The following is a 19,974-nucleotide window of genomic DNA, read 5'->3' as shown; positions in this document are numbered from 1 at the left end:
AGGCAGAGCCAAGATGGTGGAGAAAATTTAGGAAGTTGTCTGAGCTTTCTTCAGCTTCCCTAAAAAAAACACCTCTAAAAAGTTTCTGGATCAACAGACCTTCCAATAAAAGATGGACTGAAACAATTTTCTAGTTTAAGATAACTTCAAAAAAGGTCATTTTCACTTGGGTAAAAGGGGAGTGCAGTCCAGTACAGATGATGTCTGGGCAAGCTGGCCAGACTCTTGACTACAGCACAGATCAGCAACTGAGACCCCTCAGTCTTGACTCAGGAGCCCAGTGGCATAGAAGGCATCTTGTGAAGCCCCCAAACCCCAGCACAGAAGTTAAACTTAAAGCTGTAGAACTCCAAGCACAACAGGGACAACTAGAATGGTTTTGGATAAACAGACCAGCACCTAAGGTGCCAATACAAAAAGTCTTGACCAGACTCCTGCCCCAAGCAAAAGAAACTCTGGATAATGGTGCCTCTCATACCCCAGGAGCAGAGCTCAACTTTAAAACTCATAAAATATATTGAAAAATGAGCAAAAAACCCCAAAAGAGCCCTGATTATAGAAAGCTACAGAGAAGAACAAAACACTAACCCAGTAGAGACAACAATGTCAAAATTCCTATATGTGAAACTTCAAAGGGAAATATAAATTGGTCACAAGTCCAAAAAGCCTTCTTAGAAAGATATAAAAGGAATTTTAAAAATCAAATAAGAGAAATAGAAATAAAATTGGGGGAAAAAGAGTTATATAAGAGAGAGAGTTAACAGTGGGTGGAGGAGGACAAAAATCAACTGAAGAAAACAATTCCTTAAAAACTACAATTGGTCAAATTGGGAGGAGTGGAGTTGGAAATCCATTGAAGAAAAAAAAATGGAAAAGACAGTCCAAAAAGTAACTGAAGAAAATAATCCCTTAAAAATTAGAATTGGGGGGGCAGCTAGGTGGCGCAGTGGACAGAGCACCGGCCCTAGAGTCAGGAGTACCTGGGTTCAAATCTGGTTTCAGACACTTAATAATTACCTAGCTGTATGGCCTTGGGAAAGCCACTTAACCTCATTTCCTTGCAAAAACCTAAAAAAAATATTAGAATTGGGCTCATGGAAGCTAATGACTCTATGAGACACCAAGAATCAATATTAAGAAAATTATCTACAAAAAAAGGCCTTAGGCAAGCCACTTAACCCCCCTTTGCCTTGCAAAAAAAAAAAAAGAAAAAAAGAAAATTATCAGCATAATTGACCATAACAATAAAAAACTAATAAAAATTATATGAGTATCTCAGTAGATGCAAAAAAGGCTTTTACACAAAATATGACACCAATTCCTATTACTTAGAGGCAAAGAATAGATGGAATTTCCTTAAAGTAATAAGTATCTATCTAATTAAAACCATCAGCAGGATTATATGTATTGGGGATGTGTTAGAAGCATTCCCAATAAGATCAAGGGTGAACCAAGAATAGTCATTATCACCACCAATACTCAATATTGTACTAGAAAATTGTGGCTTTAACAATAACAGAAGAAAAACAATTGAAGCCATTAGTATAGACAAAGAGGAAACAAAATTATCACTCTTTGCAAATGAAATGATGGCATACTTAGAAAATCCTAAAAAAAATCAACTAAAAATTACTTGAAACAGTTAACTCTTGCAAAGTTGCAGTATATAAAATAAATTCACAGAAATTATTAACATTTCTATTACCAGGAAAGCCCAGCAGCAAGAAATAGAAAGAAAAATTCAATTTAAAATAACTGTAGGCAATTTAAAATCTTTTGACGTCTCCCTGCCAATACAAACCCAGGAACCATATGAATACAATTACAAAATATTTTTCACACAAATAAAGTCAGATCTAAACAACTGAAAAAAAAAACCATTAACTGCTCCTCAGTGGGCAGAGCTAATATAATAAAAATGACAATTCTACATAAATTAATTTGTTTATTCAGGGTCATACTAATCAAACTACTACAAATTATTTATAGAGCTAGAAAGAATAACAAAATTCATCTAGTAAAACAAAAGATCAAGAATATCAAGGGAATTACTGAAAAAAATGCAAAGAAGGTAGCCTAGCTCTACCAGATCTAAAACTATATTATAAAGCAGGAATCATCGAAACTATTTGATGTTGGTTAAGAAATAGAATGGAGGATTAGTGGAATGAGGTATATATACAAGACACTAGAGTAAATGATTATAGTAAACTACTGTTTGAGAAACCCCAAGTCTCCAGTTTCTGGAATAAGAACTCACCATTTGACAAAAATTTCAGGGAAATCTGGAAAATAATATGACAAAAATTAGTCATTGGCTAACTTCTCATACTCTATAACAAAATAAGCTCAAAAAGGATAAATGATTTTGATATTAAGGGTTATATAAACAAATATGTAGAGCAAGGAAGAGTTTATCTGACAGATCTAGGGAGAAGGGAAAATTTTATGACCAAATAAGAATTAGAGAACATTATAAAATGAAAAATGAAAAATTTGATTAAATTAAATTAAAAAGTTTGTTCACAGATAAAACCAGTATAACCAATATTGGAAGGACAACTACATGCTTTCCAGTTAGTATTTCTGAATAAGACCTCATTTCTCAAATCTAAAGAGAACTGAGTCAAATTATAAAATATGCCATTCACCAGTTTATTAATGATTAAAGGAAAGGGAAAGGAAGAAAGAAAAAGAAAGGTTGTTTTCAGATGAAATTGAAACTATCTACAGTTGTATAAAAATGTTATAAATCATTATTGATTAGAGAAATGTACATTAAAATAATTCTGATGTGCCACATCAGACTTATCAGACTAGCTAATTAGACAGAAAATGATAAATATTCAAGAAGGTATGAGAAAATTGGAAAACAAATGCATTGTTGGTGGCATTGTGAACTGATCCAACCATTCTAGAGAACAATTTGGAATTATCCCCACAGGTCATAAAACTGTGCATACACTTTGATCCAGCAATACCACTACTCTACTTGGTCTGGTCTGTATCCTAAAGAGATCATAAAAAAAATGGAAAAGGAGCCACATGCACAAAATATTTATAGGAGCTCTTTCTATGGGGGCAAATAAATGGATATTGAGGGGATATCCATCTGTTGCAGAGGCTAAAAAAGGTGTATTATAGGAATGTAATGGGATATTATTGTGCTATAAGAAATGATGAATAGGATGATTTCAGAAAAACCTGGGAAGACTTATAAGAACTAAACCTGAATAAAGTGAGCAGGACCAGGAAAACACTGTATGAAAAAAGCAACAACATGGTGTGATGATCAACTATGAAATTAGTTCTTCTCAGCAATGCAATGATTAAGATAATTCCAAAACTCATGTTGGAAAATACCAACACATCCAGAAAAAGAACTATAGAGTCTGAATGCAAATCAAAACATAGTATTTTCACTTTCAGGTTTTTTTTTTCTTTTTCATATTTTTCCCTTTTTTCTGTTTTTTCTTATACAAAATGACTAATGTGGAAACAAGCTTAACATGATTAGATAAGTATAGCCTAGATCAGATTGCTTTCTGTCTTGGGGAGAGGGAAAGAAGAGGAGAGAGGGAGAAAAATTTGGAACTTACAAATCTTATAAAAATGAATGATGAATGGGGCAGCTAGGTGGCACAGGGGATAGAGCACCAGCCCTGGAGTCAGGAATACCTGAGTTCAAATCCACCCTCAGACATTTAATAATTACCTAGCTGTGTGGCCTTGAGCAAGCCACTTCACCCCATTGCCTTGCAAAAAAACTAAATCTTTATATGCAATCAGAAAAAATAAAATATTATTATGTGGGGAGAAAGAAAAAAAGCATAATTAGAATTATGGGGTTAAATCTCACAAAAAATCTGAACTGAATAGAGTTAGAATCAAAATAGAAAAATCAGATAGATATGGGACCTTTCCTACAGGCACTCTTGACAGCAATCAATGATTTATTTCTGCAACCAATGAAATTGATGTTGTTTTAGATAGAATGAATGTGAGAATCTAATGTGGCTGGGAGCAATGTTTAGTGAGTTAATCCAGAGCACCCAGAGACAATTCTTCACCTGCTCTACTTGTGGGTCAAGGGCAGAAGCCACTTCCAATAACTGCATAACTCTTTGAGTTATGCCTCCCTTCCTTCTCAGAAAGAAGGAAGGAATAAACTGATATCTGTTCCTGAAGTTAGCAGTACTGGCTGTTTTATATCCACCTAACTGCTTTGCTGTCTAACTTTTCATTATTATTATTCCTTTCCCCTCTTTTTTATAAGAAAAACTGACAGCTGCATATCCTTGTATTGTTATTAATGTTGGTAGAAGATGTAGAAGTTTCAGGAAGACTTAGACTGGGGAGAGTTAGAATAAAGCATTCAGCTTCTGCTTGAGGGAGGTGTAGCACAGATACTAGTAATTCCCTCCATGGTTCACAAATGCATTGGAGACACATATAAAGATAGTGGTTTTAAACCAACTATAGTTTTGAGGAGAGGAGGGGAGGGGAGGAGGAGAGGGCTTAGACTGGGGAGAGTTAGAATAAAGCATTTAGCTGCTGCTTGAGAGGTAGCACAGTTGCTAGTAATTCCCTCTATGGTTCACACTGGAGGCATATATAAAGATAATAGTTTTAAACCAACTAGAGTTTGAGGAGAGGAGGAGGAGAGGAGGAGAGGAGGAGAGGAGGAGAGGAGGAGAGGAGGAGAGGAGAGGAGGAGAGGAGGAGAGGAGGAGAGGAGGAGAGGGAGAGGGTCAGACACAGCTACAACCTACTTTTACCAGAGATAATGAAATTTGATGAAGAATTACCTTCATCAAAGTAGGTCACTATGATTTGTAATAACCTTTACTCTCCTAAAATGAGGGTGTATATCAAATATATTTATTATATGTTGGATCTTCATCCACATTCATAGACTATAGGTAACGGGGTCATGGAGAAGACAGAGGAACATGCATAAAGCTCCTTTCTTTTCTTTCATGGTCTCAGGCTTCTAGCTCACAACAGCAGTCTAGGGAAATTTTGTTACTTTGTATTAAAAATCTGTTTTTATAATTTCTCTTGCTTATTATCTCCTTAAGTTAGTTTGGGAAGGTGTCACAGACAGCACAATAAGTTTTAAGATTTCCCCAAGGAGAGTTGCTTAATCTATCTGGTGCTTGCTTCTGCAACAGACACCAAATGAGTTTACCATATTAATTTCAGATTGCTTTGGCCCTCAATTTCTAATGCCAAACTTAGAGCAAGGTTAGTGGTCACCTTACATTTTATATAACAATGGAATAAATAGTAGCAATGGAATGAACAGAAATCACATTGGGAATGGAAAACAGCTGTGGGAATAAACTGATTTGGCACAGGTATACAGGAACCAGGGATTTCCTGTGTAACTCCTTTCATTCACAGAGAAGAAATGAAGCACACTTCAGAGTTATTGGGAAGTTAATTAGCCCCTCTTTTTCCCTGGTTCAGAGCTCTGGAAAGAGGAATTTCAGTAGCAACTCTACCGCCATTGTTATTCTAAAGCAGGATCAGAAAGTGTCACAGGATTGCACATATTGGTTAGACATTATTAGACCTACTTTAGGGGTCAACGCAACTTCATCCACTTGACTCAATGCACTACTTTTCTCACTTGGTTTCTGCAACTTTATTGACTGACTCTCAGTGGAGAAGATTATTTGCAATGCTAATAGTCCAGACAAACACAAGATTGTATACAAGTTCAGTTCAATCACAGAACAACCACTTAACTAAATTCTAACAATCATCAAAGCTCAGTTGAAGTTCCACATTCTCTGTGAGGCTGTTTGTAACCAACTTTCACTCTATTTCCCCATCCACTACTTGGCATCATATGAAAGGAAGTCAAGAAACATGATAAAAATGGAATTGGACCACTAGGAGATAGGTGAAATTAGGTGCAACCCCTCTGAAACGCTGAAGTGAAGAGAATAGTTTTTATAGGATTTTATGTGGTTCTAACAGAATTACGCATTGAAGAAGAGAACAGAGAACTGGAAAGGAGAAGTTATGCTGATTCAAGCTGGTGGGGAAAGAAAAGACTCCCAGAAATTGTCAATTAATTGATATTCTAAGACCCTGCAAAGGCTCCTCCTAGTCTTAATTCACATTTGGCAATTCAGGGCTATTGAGCTCTCCTGCAAGCTTCTTTGCTTAATGGGGCAGAAAAGAGACTGAGATCATGACAGTTGAATAACAATAATGCTAGCATAGGCCATTATTTTTCAGAACCTTGCAAGATGAGAGAATAGAAGTATAAACTCATTGCTAAATGTTTACTTTCACAAAAGGCCACATAGACTCAAAGTGACAGGACTTTACCTTAGTTACAGCTTCCTCCTTCTACTCTGTTTTCTTTGTAAACTGTACAGTATATCTCTCCTATTTCAGCTTATGATTTAAGTGGCAACTCTATCTCCTTTGCTATTCTGAAGCAGGATTAGAAAGTGTCACAGGATTAGACATATATTAGACATATATTAGACATTATATTAGACATATAAATAAGTTCATATAAGAAATCTTTTATCTAATTTACATCAGTGTACTTGTATTAAAAGGAAGACTGACAATGTCTTGGAATCATATTAATTCATTTTTCCAGTCTTATCTGTAAAAAGAGTCTGACCTTCCACAGAAATACCCCCAGCCACTCCATTTTCCTATCATCTATTCTCCCCACAGCCCCTGATACTGATATATTACTGCTTACAGGCTTCTCTACATCCATTAGTGGTTGGCTTAGTCTGAAAAAAAGCTATTTTGGATTCATTCTGAAAATACCCAGCTTTAACTGTAATCTTGTACCTTGGAGGACTTTATTCTAAACAATAGGCTAGAAAGCCATATGTAGAGCACTTAAAAATAATAATCGGGGCAGCTAGGTGGCACAGTGGATTGAGCGTTGGCCCTGAAGTCAGGAGGACCTGTGTTCAAATTTGAATTCAGACACTTAATAATTGCCTAGCTGTGTGACCTTGTGCAAGTCACTTAGCCCTACTGCCTTAAATAAATAAAAAAATTTTAAAAAATAATAATCACAAAATAAAAGAATTATATGTTAAAATCAATAAATGATTTTTCTGTTTAAACCATGAGTTAACTTTTTAGTGCCATGAACCCATTAAATGATCTGATGAACTCTGGGAAGCCTACAGAATCCCCAGAATAATGATTTTAAATGAATAGAATAAAATCCATAACATTACAAAGAAACCAGCAATGTAAAAATAGTTACATATAGAGTTACATATATACTTATATAGATACATACATATACACATACATAGAACAAGTTCACAAGCAAAGAATTCTTGGAAAGAAACCTAGTGAGCTCTTCTTCATAAACCAAGGAGGATGAAACTATTGAGAGGGAAAAATTTTGTTTATACAATATTTTCCCAAGGAGGATGAAATTATTGGGGGGGGGATTCTGTTTATACAATATTTTCTATTTTATACCTATTTTTATATTTACCTATTTTGCTAATTTCCACAAAAACATGGAACCCACATCCAATTAGCATATGCTCATTATATCAAAAAAATTAATGTATGTTACTAAGTACTTAGTTGGCATAGGAGACTAAGCATTCAGGGTGATGGTGTTATTTTATAGCCATCCAAATAGAATACATCTACATGGAGCTTCAATTGGACCCATACTCAAATTCAGCTGGAAGACTATGATGGGTAAGTTCAGCTGAATCAATCTAGATATCCTCACTGGATTCTTGTTGAATATTTCTTTTTTGCTATGGCTGGGTATATCTCTTTTTGTTAATTCTTGGCTACTATATGAGTATCATATTATTTCATGATCAAAACTAAACTCACTGGGATTAGCCTGAGTCAGATGAATCACAAAACAACCACCTTACTAAATTTTAACAATCATCAAAGCTCAGTTGAAGTCCCACATTCTCTATGGGGGTGTTTGTATAAGTGAGTGCTCAGTGAATAATGATTGGATTCAATAATTGTTGAATCAAATCTTCCTTACTTTTCCTCACAGAAATACTTCCCCCCCCCCCAAATACTTGAACATTCCTCTTAAAATACTCAGCATATACTGACATCCCAGTTCTTTTGCCTTCAGTGTAATGCTTCCCATCTCCTGATGAATCTTCTTCCTAGTGCTTCCCAACAGCTGAAGGCATCTCACTTAGATGTGAGCTCATTGCTCAAGGTTTTCCTAACTAACTCCACCTTGTAAAACATATTTTCTTTATCATCAAATAATTGGCCTTCACTTTGACCTAAATACTTTCCTTCTATACATTAGATAATATTGCCTCTAGACATCGAAACTTAGTTTATTTCCATAAGGTAATTGATTACCTTGGAGGAGGAGTGATACATTTTACTATTAAATACTGCATAAAGAGAAGGTTAAGATTTTTTATGTGAAAGTTGGAGAAATATTAAATACAGTATTTAAATTAGGCACAAACACAATGTAAAACTCTAATAATTTCTCAATAGTTTTTTAATAGTTGATATTTTTTTCAGCTCCTGAAAGAAAAAAAGATAATAAAATGATGGATATTTTGACAATTGTTTTAGAATGCATTTTAAATCCTGAATACAGGCCTTGAAATCTCCTAAAAGAGTGGGGAAAATAACAACTAACCTATCTATCTATAGAGGACAATCTTTTACTTTACAGAGCAAAAGGAAGCCTACTTTCAGTTATAATTTCTTTCTTTAGTGAATTGCTATTAAGACCTTTAGAATCATGTTGAAGTTTAGTCAACATAGGCAAAAATAACATCACATCCCAAAACTCTTGAGTTAGCCAATGACCAGAAATGACCCATGGTCCAAAGATTTCATATCCATGCTGTAAATTCTGATTTAAATTTTTTAGCCTAGCAAGGGAAAGAACCAATCAATATTTAAATTCATTATGAAATACAGAGGTAATTAGCTTATTTTATGTCATGGATCCATTTGGCAGTCTTGTAAAGGTTATAGACCGCTACTCAGAATGATATTATTAAATAATTGAAAAGAATGATAAATTTCAATTAGAGGATGGTGAAAATAAAGATGCAAATTTTTTCTATCTAGGTACACAGACCCCCCCAAAACATGTCCTTGAACCCCTTAAGGTTAGTAGACCCCAACTTAAGAACCACTGATAAAACAAAACTCTGACTTTAGAGTCAGAGAACTTTTGTCTTCTGCTCTTTACAAGCTGGATGACCTAAATTTAATAAGTCACTTAACTTCACTGGGATTTTGTTTCCTTACCTTAAAATAAGAAAGTAAAGTCCATTTAAGCTCTAAATCTGATTCAACAAATATAGAATTCTCAGGAGAAAAATCAGATAATAGGGAATGATATCACAAATTTTTGTGCTACCTCTAAATTAAACCATGTCTTTGGCTAAGCTCAACAATGGGATATAAAAGCAATCTCTGAGAGTCAAAGATCCCAAAGATCATGTGAACTACACAACCCATAAAACAGAACAAATTTTTAATATAGAAAAAATGCAAAGCTTTTTTGCATAGAACATATCATACTTGAAGCAGAACACAAGATGAGAATCCTTTATATAATCAACTCTTAATTATCCACACTGTAACCTATCCATGACTAATCTTGTTTTCAACTTCTTTCATCCTTACTATTTAATAATTCCTTTACTGTCACTATCTCTTTCTGAATCTTAGAGTGAATCTTAGTCCAATCCTCCCATTTTTTTCTTCTGTACAATATTTTTTTTCAAATAAAAACATTTAGTTTCTCTTCTTCCTTACATTCTTTTAGTCCTGAAAAAACAGAGAAAAGAAAATAAAAATTTGTAATACATATGCATAGTCAGGCAAAAAGAATTCCCATATTGGCCGTATTTAAAAATGTGTCTCTGTCAGAAGGTAGGTACCATTCTTAATCTTTGGTCATCTGGATATAGTGAATCATTGCACTGATCAGGGTGTTTTTGTGTTTCAGAATTCTTATTTTCTCAGTTTTCCTGATTCTGCTCATTTGATTCTCAGTCCATTCAAGTCTTCCCAGTTTTCTCTTAAGCATCCTCCTCAAATTTTTATTTGGCACATAATATTTTGTTGCATCCATATAGCATAATTTATTTAGCTATTTTCTAATTAGTTGATTTTCCATTCTTCTTTACTACAAAAAACCTGCTGTGAATATTTTTATAATATAAATTTTTTTCCTCTTTCTTTAATCTCTTTGGGGGTGATTCAGAACATACAGGATGAAGGCTTGACCTAGGACTGTGGCTCTGCGACTAGACAAAAGGACAAATCAGAATAAAGATATGACCACAGAAATATTTAGACTGGGGAACAGGAACTGAGGACAAAGAAAAGGGAAGACATAAGACATAATCTAGAAGAGTAGGAGAATGCTGATGAGGGGAGGGGATGAGGGAAGAACAGTGGATTTTTAAAACATAAAACTCTAAACAATCATTATAGTTGGGGGAAAAGTGTCAATGGGAGTTTTGAGAAGGTGTATTCTGCACATGAGGTTAAGCTGCAGATATCCTCTTGTGCACTGTCTTGGGTGATTTTATTTTGTAAATCTTATCATATCATCTTCTGTCCAATAAACTCCAGAGTCTTCCCAAACAAAAAAAAAAAATCTCTTTAGGGTACAGGCCTGGAAGTGGTATCTCTGGGCCATATGATATACAGTTTAGGAATCTTTGTGCATGGTCCAAATTGCCCAACCTCCTTATTTTATAGTTTTCTGTATTTTAAAGCCCAAGTACCTTAAGTGACTTGATATAATCTCATGGATGCAGGCTGTTGAAAGTGGTTTTCTTTTTATAGCACTATTCTGCCTTAAGTTTCCTGTAGAAATCTCAAAAAGCACAGTAGATACAAATCTCATTTCCAGTAACTTGTAAATAATGAACTCTATATAAATATTTGTTCAACTGAATAAAATTGATCTGAAATTATATTTTAAAAAACTAACATACTTTGATACTAAATAGATTTCAATTTTCATTTTATGTTTTCACTTTACAGAAAAAAAAATAGTTCCAGATGACACTTCATCTTGAAATTTACCTGCAGTGGGACACATATGAAACCAATTCTGAGTACAACACTGATTAGGTAAGGGAAATGGGAAAGAGAAAAGGTCCCTTGAACCAGAACAGTACCTATTACTAGAAATCTTACCAAGAGTTTAGGCAGACACATCACCCCACTCCATGCTCCTCAGAATAATTTCTTTGGCACTTTATAGAATTCAATTATTCATAAAATAGTCATCAGTTGAAAATTAAAACATGACTTTGCTTCTAAGAGACTACATCCAGTCTTTTATGCAAAAAAAAATTAATTCTGGCTCTGCAGATAAAGGAGCCTTTCTAAAATGAAGGGGGGAGGGTAAACTTATATATAAATGCTTATCTCAAAGGACATATTTCCCTAGTCCTAGTCATTTATGGCAGATTCCTCAAGGAGTATATAACAAAAAAAGGTACACACAGTAATTGAGAAAAATAATGAGAATGTCATTAGTCATGATATAAGAGGGAAAGGCACTTAACCTATCAAAAACCTCTTGATGGAGGCCAGTTTCTGTGAGGTTGATGATGGATCACCTCCTGCTCTAATCAGGCAGCCTTGAGCATCCTTTAATTCAGATCAAAGGTATGAAAAATAGGTTGCCTTCTTTCAGACCAAGAAGATTTATACTGTCTGTAACAATCAGTTTCATCATCTTAAGAGGGTATTCTTCTTCACTAAAAGGGAATAGGTAGCTAGGTAACCAGTGATATTAAATATCTAAAAGCTAGATCATTTAAAACACAAGCACTTATGTTATCTTTGAATGGAATGATTTATGCATCATTTTAGATGTTCAACTCTTATACATAGTCTGATTCATGTGAAATGTAAATTAATTCAAAAATGCAAATTACAAATCAACTCCCCATGTACCATGAAAAAGTTTAATAGCAACAAAGAGAATAGGAAGAAGAAAAATGGTTTGCAAAATTCTAAGTATTTAACTTGAAACAATTTAGAGACCTGAATTAGAATTCCAATGTTTAAGACAAAAGCCAAGAAAAGAAACAGTAATAAAACCCGTGGTTTCAAATAGAGATTCTAATTCAAAGGGGGCAAACTTGAATCACTGAAGATTTGGTGAGATGAGACTTATGGATTGTATAGGTCTCTGGATTAGTAAAAGCTTGTTCAAAAGAAATAGGATAGTTAAAGGGCAGTAGGAGTATGAGGAGGAGGGAAGATAACATTTTATGCTAAGAAAGCAAATTCATTGAGAAAATCTAGGAACCACAGAAGGGAAGGATGGAACAAGAAGTGATTTTGGAAATCAATGAGAAGTTGCAGAAAGAGATGAAAATCCTGGTACATAAAATATATTCTGGTAGTGATGGGAGATTCCAATTATCCAGATATTTGCTGGATACTAAAAGCAGAGGCACTGGTAATTTCTTGACTAGCCTTGGTGATCCTTCAAAAATTATAACAAATAAAATATACTTAATTCTGGAAATGATTCTCATTTTCATTAGTAGGGAAGGAAAAAAACAGGACCAGATAGAAAGGATGAGACCTTTATAGACTTCATTCTAACAGTTTGTGATAGAGGAAAGGAAATCTAGGCGTAATCAGACATGTACTTAAATCTTAGATGAATTTCAAAGGATTCAGTAGAAATATAGGTCAACTCTAATAAACTAAAATACTCAGAAGAAATCAGCCCAGGAAATTCTAAAGAAGCAAGAGAAAGCAATTCCAATGAATAGGAAAAATGGCACTTCTGGAGAAAATAATTTGCATTGCAACAGAAAATTTACCAAGCAGCTTAAATTTTTAAAATATACAGGAAATGGAAGCAAGTCAGGTCAATGAAAGAGATAAATATGATTGCCCACATAGCATATCTCTTTTCTTTTTTTAATAGTATTAGGAAAGCTAAATTCACCATGGGTTGAAGCTTGCAGGGGAAGTTATAAGAAAAAAGAAGGGGTAGCTATATTGACAGAAAAATAAAGAGGGGTAGGATTTTTACTTTAGGTGGATGGGACAGGGATAACTGATGATAAAACAAGATAATACAGAACTGCTCAACTCTTATTTTGTTTCTATGACTACTATAGAAGAAAATAACATTTATACCATAAATAGCAAAGCAAAAATGATTTAAAGGTATTTGATACCTAAGTTAAGGAAGGTGGCAGTAAGAGAACAACTAGCTGTCCTTGATGAATTTAAGTCACTCAATCCAGATAAACTACATCCTTGTGAACTGAAAAAAAAACTAGCCAATGAAAATTGTCAGTGACATTTGAAAGACTATGGAAAATAGGACAGGCTCCACAAAAATTAGAAAAGAACAAACATAGTGATTTTTCAATAAAGGAAGAGAATAATCTCCATACATTACAGGTAAATGAACTTTACTTTCATTCCTGGGGAAATTATGGAACAGATCATTAAAGAAATGGTCAGAAAATATCTAGAAGAAAATTGGTGATTAAAAAAGCCAGCATGGTTTCACCAGACTAATCCTATTTGCTTTTTTGACAGTATTACTAAATTAGTACATGAGGGTAATTCTGTGGTGTCTCAAGCTGGATATCCTGTAGACAGAAATCTTAAACTTAACATTTCCAAAACTGAGCTCATAATCTTTCTTCCTAATTTCTCCATTATAATTTAGGGTAACACCATTCATCCTCCCAGTCATCCAGGCTCACAATCCATGTGTCATCCTCTACTGCTCATTCTATCTTGCCCCCTATATCAAATCAGTTGCCAAAGCCTATTTTACTTTCTTAACATCTCTCACATTCATCCCCCTCTTCTCCTCTGACACTGCCACCACCCAGCTGCAATTGCACTATTGCAATAGCCTACTGGTTAGTCTCTCCTCACTTCAGGCCACTGAAGTAAAATAGGAGATCTAATGATGTCAGTCCTCTCTCCCCTACATTCAAGAAACTCTAATGGTTCCTTATTACCTCAAAGAGCAAATATAAATCCTCCATTTAGCATTCAAATCATTGTCTGTGCTGTATTTTCTTATTTAGATGTTTAAATCAAGGTACCTTTATTTTTGCCTTCTCTGAATACTACCCCTGAACTTTGGGTTCAACAAAAACATAATGGACCTTTGCTCCACCACCCCCATCTTCTAGCTTCATGTGACCAAAAGTAGGACAAAGGATTTCAATGCCACGAAACAGTTGAGAAAGGCTAAAGGGGACTGTGTAGCCAATATAATGCTGAGTGTTGGTAAGCATAAAGAACAGAGTTAGGGATTATATGACATAAAGAAATATAATTGATAGTAATTCTGAGAAGGAACTGTTGAGTTTAAATGCAAAACAAAGTTCACTAACTTCAATTAAAAGAAGTTATATCATGAATTGTCATATTTTGTCTCCAATTTTTTTCTCCTTGAATATGATTCTTATTTCACAAGATGATTAATATGGATCTATGTTTAGCATACTTATAGATCCCGGATTACATTGCTTTCTGTCAGGGGAACAGAGGAGGGAAGGGAGACAGAAAAACGCAAAAAAAAAGATTGTTGAAAACTATTGTTACGTGTAGTTGGAAAAATAAATTATTGGGGGGAATAACTCTGAGATTACGTTTTATAGACATCAAATTGATAAATGCAACAAGAACAAAAAAGAAAGGAAAATGACAATATTGGCTGGTCTGTTGGAAAACAAGCACATTCACTAACAGTAGAGCTGAGAATTGATTCACTCACTCTGAAAATTTGCAGTGTGCCCCTGAATTTGCTAAACTGTATATATCTTTTACTAGGTGATACTGTTACTAGGCTATACCTCAAAGAAAGGGATAAAAGGACTCATAAATACAAAACAATATATAGCAACTCTTCCTGTGCTGGAAAATAATTAGAAACTAAAGTGGTAACCTTCAGTGGAGGAATGGTTAAACAAATTGTCATATATGAATAAAATGAAATACTATTATACATTACAGAATTATGAAGGAGAAACCTAAGAAGATTTCTATGAACTGATGTAGTCTGAATAGAACAATTATAAAATAAAAATTACATTGGAAAGTTAACTATAGGGGGCAGCTAGGTGGAGTAGTGGATAAAGCACCTGCCCTGGAGTCAAGAGTACCTGGGTTCAAATCTGGTCTCAGACACTTAATAATTACCTAGCTGTGTGGCCTTGGGCAAGCCACTTAACCCAGTTTGCCTTGGAAAAACCTAAAAAAAAAACAACAACAACAACAACAAAAAAAGAAAGTTAATTATGAAAGACTTAAAAATTCTTACCAATACAATGACAAACTGCAATTCCAGAGGACCCGTGATGAAACATCTTACAATCTCTGAGAGGCCATAAATTTAGAATATAAATACATATTTTAACATGACCAATGAGGCAATTTGTTTTGCTTAACTATACATATTTATTACAAGTTTTTTTCATTCCTCAGAGAGCAAGAGAAAAATATGAGAAGGAAAGAAAATAGATTTTTGTTAATGGAAAAATAAAATTAAGTTTAAAAAACAAATAGAAAATAAAAATTGAAAAAAATGACACAAGATAGAAATAAAGGAAAAAAGGATCTGAAGAGTCAGAGTCGAGTTTTAACATAAAAGTTTGGAGAGTTGAAAAAAGAAGGAAGAAAGAACTACTGAACATTTATAATTAAGAAATAAATATGTGACTCATCTTCCAGAAAGATAGCTAGATCTGTCTCTAGAGGAAGCAACTTCTTATGCGCTAAGTAATGGTGAAGTGAATTCAAAAGTGAATCCACAGGTGAAAGGTCATTTAGAAGACATAGTTTAAAGATAGAAAACATGGATAATAATGGTTGGTGACACCCTACTGAGGGGAACTGAGGTTTTGTTGAGCTTCTATAAACAACAGATGAAACAACTGTTTTCTTTAAACATAAATCTAAGACATAATGAAGGAGTTGTCCCATCTCCCAAGACTTGTCACACATAACTACATACCTACTGATTTAACTTGTTGTAACAGCCATTTAGTGGGTTAAAATTAATTACCCTGAGAAAATATATATTCAAGGGAAGTAGTTTGAAACCCATCCTAAAAATTCTGAAGCTTGTAGAGTTTGGGGGTTAAGATGTGGGGGTAGGAACAGAAATAATATAATGCAAACTGAGTCTGAACTTTGCAAGATTACTTATATAATATCAGAAGCTTGAAATCATTGAGATATGGAGTGGTAGCAGTTAACCTTTAGTATCTGTAGGGAATGAGGAATAGTAATCACAAAGATAGAGATTGGCCCTGGTTAAAGAAGTTCACCCTTTGTGATTTAAGCATCCATATATGAGGAAATGCCTCTATGGGGGAGCATGGATGAAATGAATTGTCCTTCTATGAGCATCTGAAAAAGGTCAACCATGTTTCTCTACTACTTGCCTTCTCCTCTACTTCCTTGTTCATTATCAGGTGTTAATTTGCAATTTTGTTGTTAGATTCTAAATTGTCCTTTTATATTGATCTGTTTTCTTTGCCAAAAATACATGTGACTGAGGCAGAAATGTGGATTTCCTATGAATACTGTGCAAATGGGGAAAGTTTGTGGTTTGTGTACATAGAACTCAGTTGACTTGGAAATTTAACAGTGTCAAGTCCTGAAATAAATCAAAGCCATGAGTTGATGAATGAAACAGCTTTAATTGAGATAGTAGGATAGCAAATTCTGCCATACTGAGGGATATCCCATGAATGCAGAGCATTGTATTTCCCAAACTAGAGACCCATGAAAAAGTCTTTTATACCCTTTAAGAAGAAAGAAAACGGAGACACAAAGTAGCAAAGATTGGTCATGGGATCCCAGTCACCCTTATCTATCAGAACAGGGAGAACCACTTCAGCTAACTGTTTTGTCCTTCATGTCATGAATCTCAAAGGAAGGGGGAAATTATATCAGAGACCTGGATCCAATGAGCCAGGATCCCCACCAAGTAAGATCTCAAGATGAGACAAAATTTCACTCTGCTCAACCTAATCAACACTATCTTGCTAGAAATGCTACTGACATTCTGACATTACTAGGATCATTCATATAACATTAATGTTCAATATTAACAATTTTCTGTCATGTTAACAAAAATAATTTTCTGTCAGTAGCATTCAACATTAGGGCTTTAATGAGCTATTTTTTATTAATCATTTTATAAGCTTCTATGTTTTATTAATAATTCTAAAAACTTCTAAAGCTTCCAAAATTAAACTGGGGCCATTGCCTTTATAGTAATCTTAGTGTGACTCACTGTATTTCCAAACCTAAGAATGAAAGGAAAGGAGAAGAGTGGATTCACAGTACCCTTGAGGAGACAATCTTTACCCCTCACAAGAAGAGAGGGGGACATAAATAGGAAAGTTCTTTCTCAAAAGCAGTCCCATGGGCAGAGATAGGTTTGGCCTGGGAGGATTACATTTAATCTCCTTTCCTGGAAGGAGGGGGAAGAACCAATTCCTTTTGTTCTCCACCCTAACACCTACTATCTACATTGGCATAAATTATATTTTCAGAAGTTAATTACAAACCACTGCAAAGAATTATAGTTTTGAGATAAATAATATGATTAAATATTAACAGTTTCATTGTTATATTCTAAATTGTTCTTTTATACTGCTTTTATACTGATCTGTACACATATATACTTAAGAAGCATCTCCAACAAATATGCCAAATTAAAAAATATAAAATTATGATAACACTGAAAAATGTGTGTGTGTGTTGTGTGTGTGTGTGTGTGTGTGTGAGAGAGAGAGAGAGAGAGAGAGAGAGAGAGAGAGAGAGAGAGAGAGAGGAGAGAGAAATGAAGAAGTAAGAGAGGAAATGAGAGAGAGGAAGGGAGAGAAGAAAGAGATCTAAGTATAATTATATACAATCACACACACACACATATATAAATCTTTTTTAAAGTAATCTATGTTAATTTTTCAGTAAAAATTAAAAGGTAGCAATGTAAAAATGACTTGGCAGATTTATGAGGAATAAGAAGACTAGTCTCTACTTCTAATGTCAAGATTTTTCTCTAGGAACTTGATAAAGTGGAGGACATACTGCTGACACCCAATTGAAGATTCATTTTTTTGGCTGTACCCTCCCACAGAGGGAGAAGAATAGATTTTTATAAGATATATAGTATCATCTGAAAAAGTCCCAGGTGGCTTCTCTATGGAAAGAGAAATATTATAAATTATTAAGTTATAAGAGTTACAAAGAAGACATATTTCAGGAAACTGTATATTTGAGAGCAGCACCAACATTGCATAGTCTTTACAATGAGAACTTGTCCCTTTAGGTCGTTATCAGTCTACATCGAAAAAGTGTACAATAAACTAAGAGAGAGAAGACCCCCACCCACCCACCCCCAATAAAAAGAAAGACTAAAAAGAATATAAACAAAAATTTAAAAAGGGAGATTGGGAGAATTCAGTTAAATAATGATAATGTTGATATGGTTCATTTAAATGAGCCCCATATATAAGGGCCTAAATTCTAGAATACTAACAAAATTATTTATAGAGATTCTATTCAGAAACAGAAATGATAGAGAACTGAAGACATTACATAATACTGGAAAAATGTCAACATATTACTAAGAGAAAGAGAGATAATATATTTGCAATCTTTTTATCTCTACCACCTGGAACATAATGGGAAAGTCATTAGCAAAATAGACTTGCAAGCACCTTAAATAATACAAAATGAGTAATAAATCAATAAAATTGATTTGACAGGTTTAATATGTAAAAAATTGTGAATCTAATTTAATTGAAGAATTATAAAATAATAGGATTGAGGATATCAGGTCAGAAGTAGTACAGTGACTAAAGTGCTGGGTCTGAAGTCAGAAAGACTCATCTTCATCAGTTCAAATTCATTCTCAAAGACTTACTTTGTGACCCTGGGAAAGTCACTTAACTTTGCCACAGTTTCTTCATCTGTAAAAATGAATTGGAGAAGGAAATGGCAAACCTCTCCAGCATTTTTGCCAAGATACTAGATATCTGGTGTGACAAGGTTTTCTGATTCTGTTTTCCATATTATATTCACCAATAAATTGGGAAAATATAGTCTGAAATATCAATTAATCATTTTTTTCCTTAAAATGGATAAATATTTTACTTAATAAATAGAGGAAATCTGCTGCTTAAGCAAACAACATGACATATATGACCATAGTATTTTTATGATTCTTTTACTTATTTGACAATGAATAACTGCAACTAAGCTCAGAGTGCTAGAGTGTGTGTTCCCTCAGCTCTGGACTCTCAAGCAGGGACAGGTTCGGTCCCAGACAAGTCTAATCTACAAAGAGAGAAGTCAATCTCTTTTGTCTCAGGATCTTAAGCCATTTATACTTCCACCCTACAATCCAAGGTAGTGTTGTAAAGAAAACAATTTAGTGTTTGACTGGAGTCAGGGTCTACACAAAGAGGATTGTAGAAGGGTACTTAATGTACAATTTAAATCAGGTATAGGACAAATATCTAATTTCTCTATACAAAAGAAATAAGACACTTTTGAAGACTGACAAAATTAAACAAGAAACAGTAACTTATAATTAAATACTTTTATACTGACCTAGACATTGAAACTTAAAACCATTACAACATAAAGCAGCTTATAGGACAGCTAAACAGGCCTTTTTTTATATTTCACCTTGGTTCTGTGATATTCTAACTATTCACTATAGGTCCATGATTTTTGGCAGTTCAAACCAGAATTTGAACTCATTTTCAGTCAGTGAATATCTGATTCTCCAAGACATTTTATAATAAACATAGAGAGGGAAATATAATATAACTGATACCAATTTAAAAATCCAAATCATAGATTATACTCACTTGGTTTTCCTATTACAGGTCTTTTTACCCTCATCTCCTTCATCATCAGTAAATACTGAGTGCCTGCTATGTCCAAGACATT

At 34.2% G+C, this 19,974-nt stretch overlaps 1 pseudogene; it reads left to right on the top strand.

The window, feature by feature from the left end:
* Positions 1 to 197: 197 nt before the first annotated feature.
* The window catches only part of LOC141498872 (cell surface A33 antigen pseudogene), an 84,845-nt pseudogene continuing 65,068 nt past the window's right edge, over positions 198 to 19,974 (top strand).

Source organism: Macrotis lagotis, chromosome X (assembly GCF_037893015.1).
Source record: "Macrotis lagotis isolate mMagLag1 chromosome X, bilby.v1.9.chrom.fasta, whole genome shotgun sequence".
NCBI lineage: Eukaryota > Metazoa > Chordata > Mammalia > Peramelemorphia > Peramelidae > Macrotis > Macrotis lagotis.
This window is presented reverse-complemented; position numbering and strand designations above follow the sequence as displayed.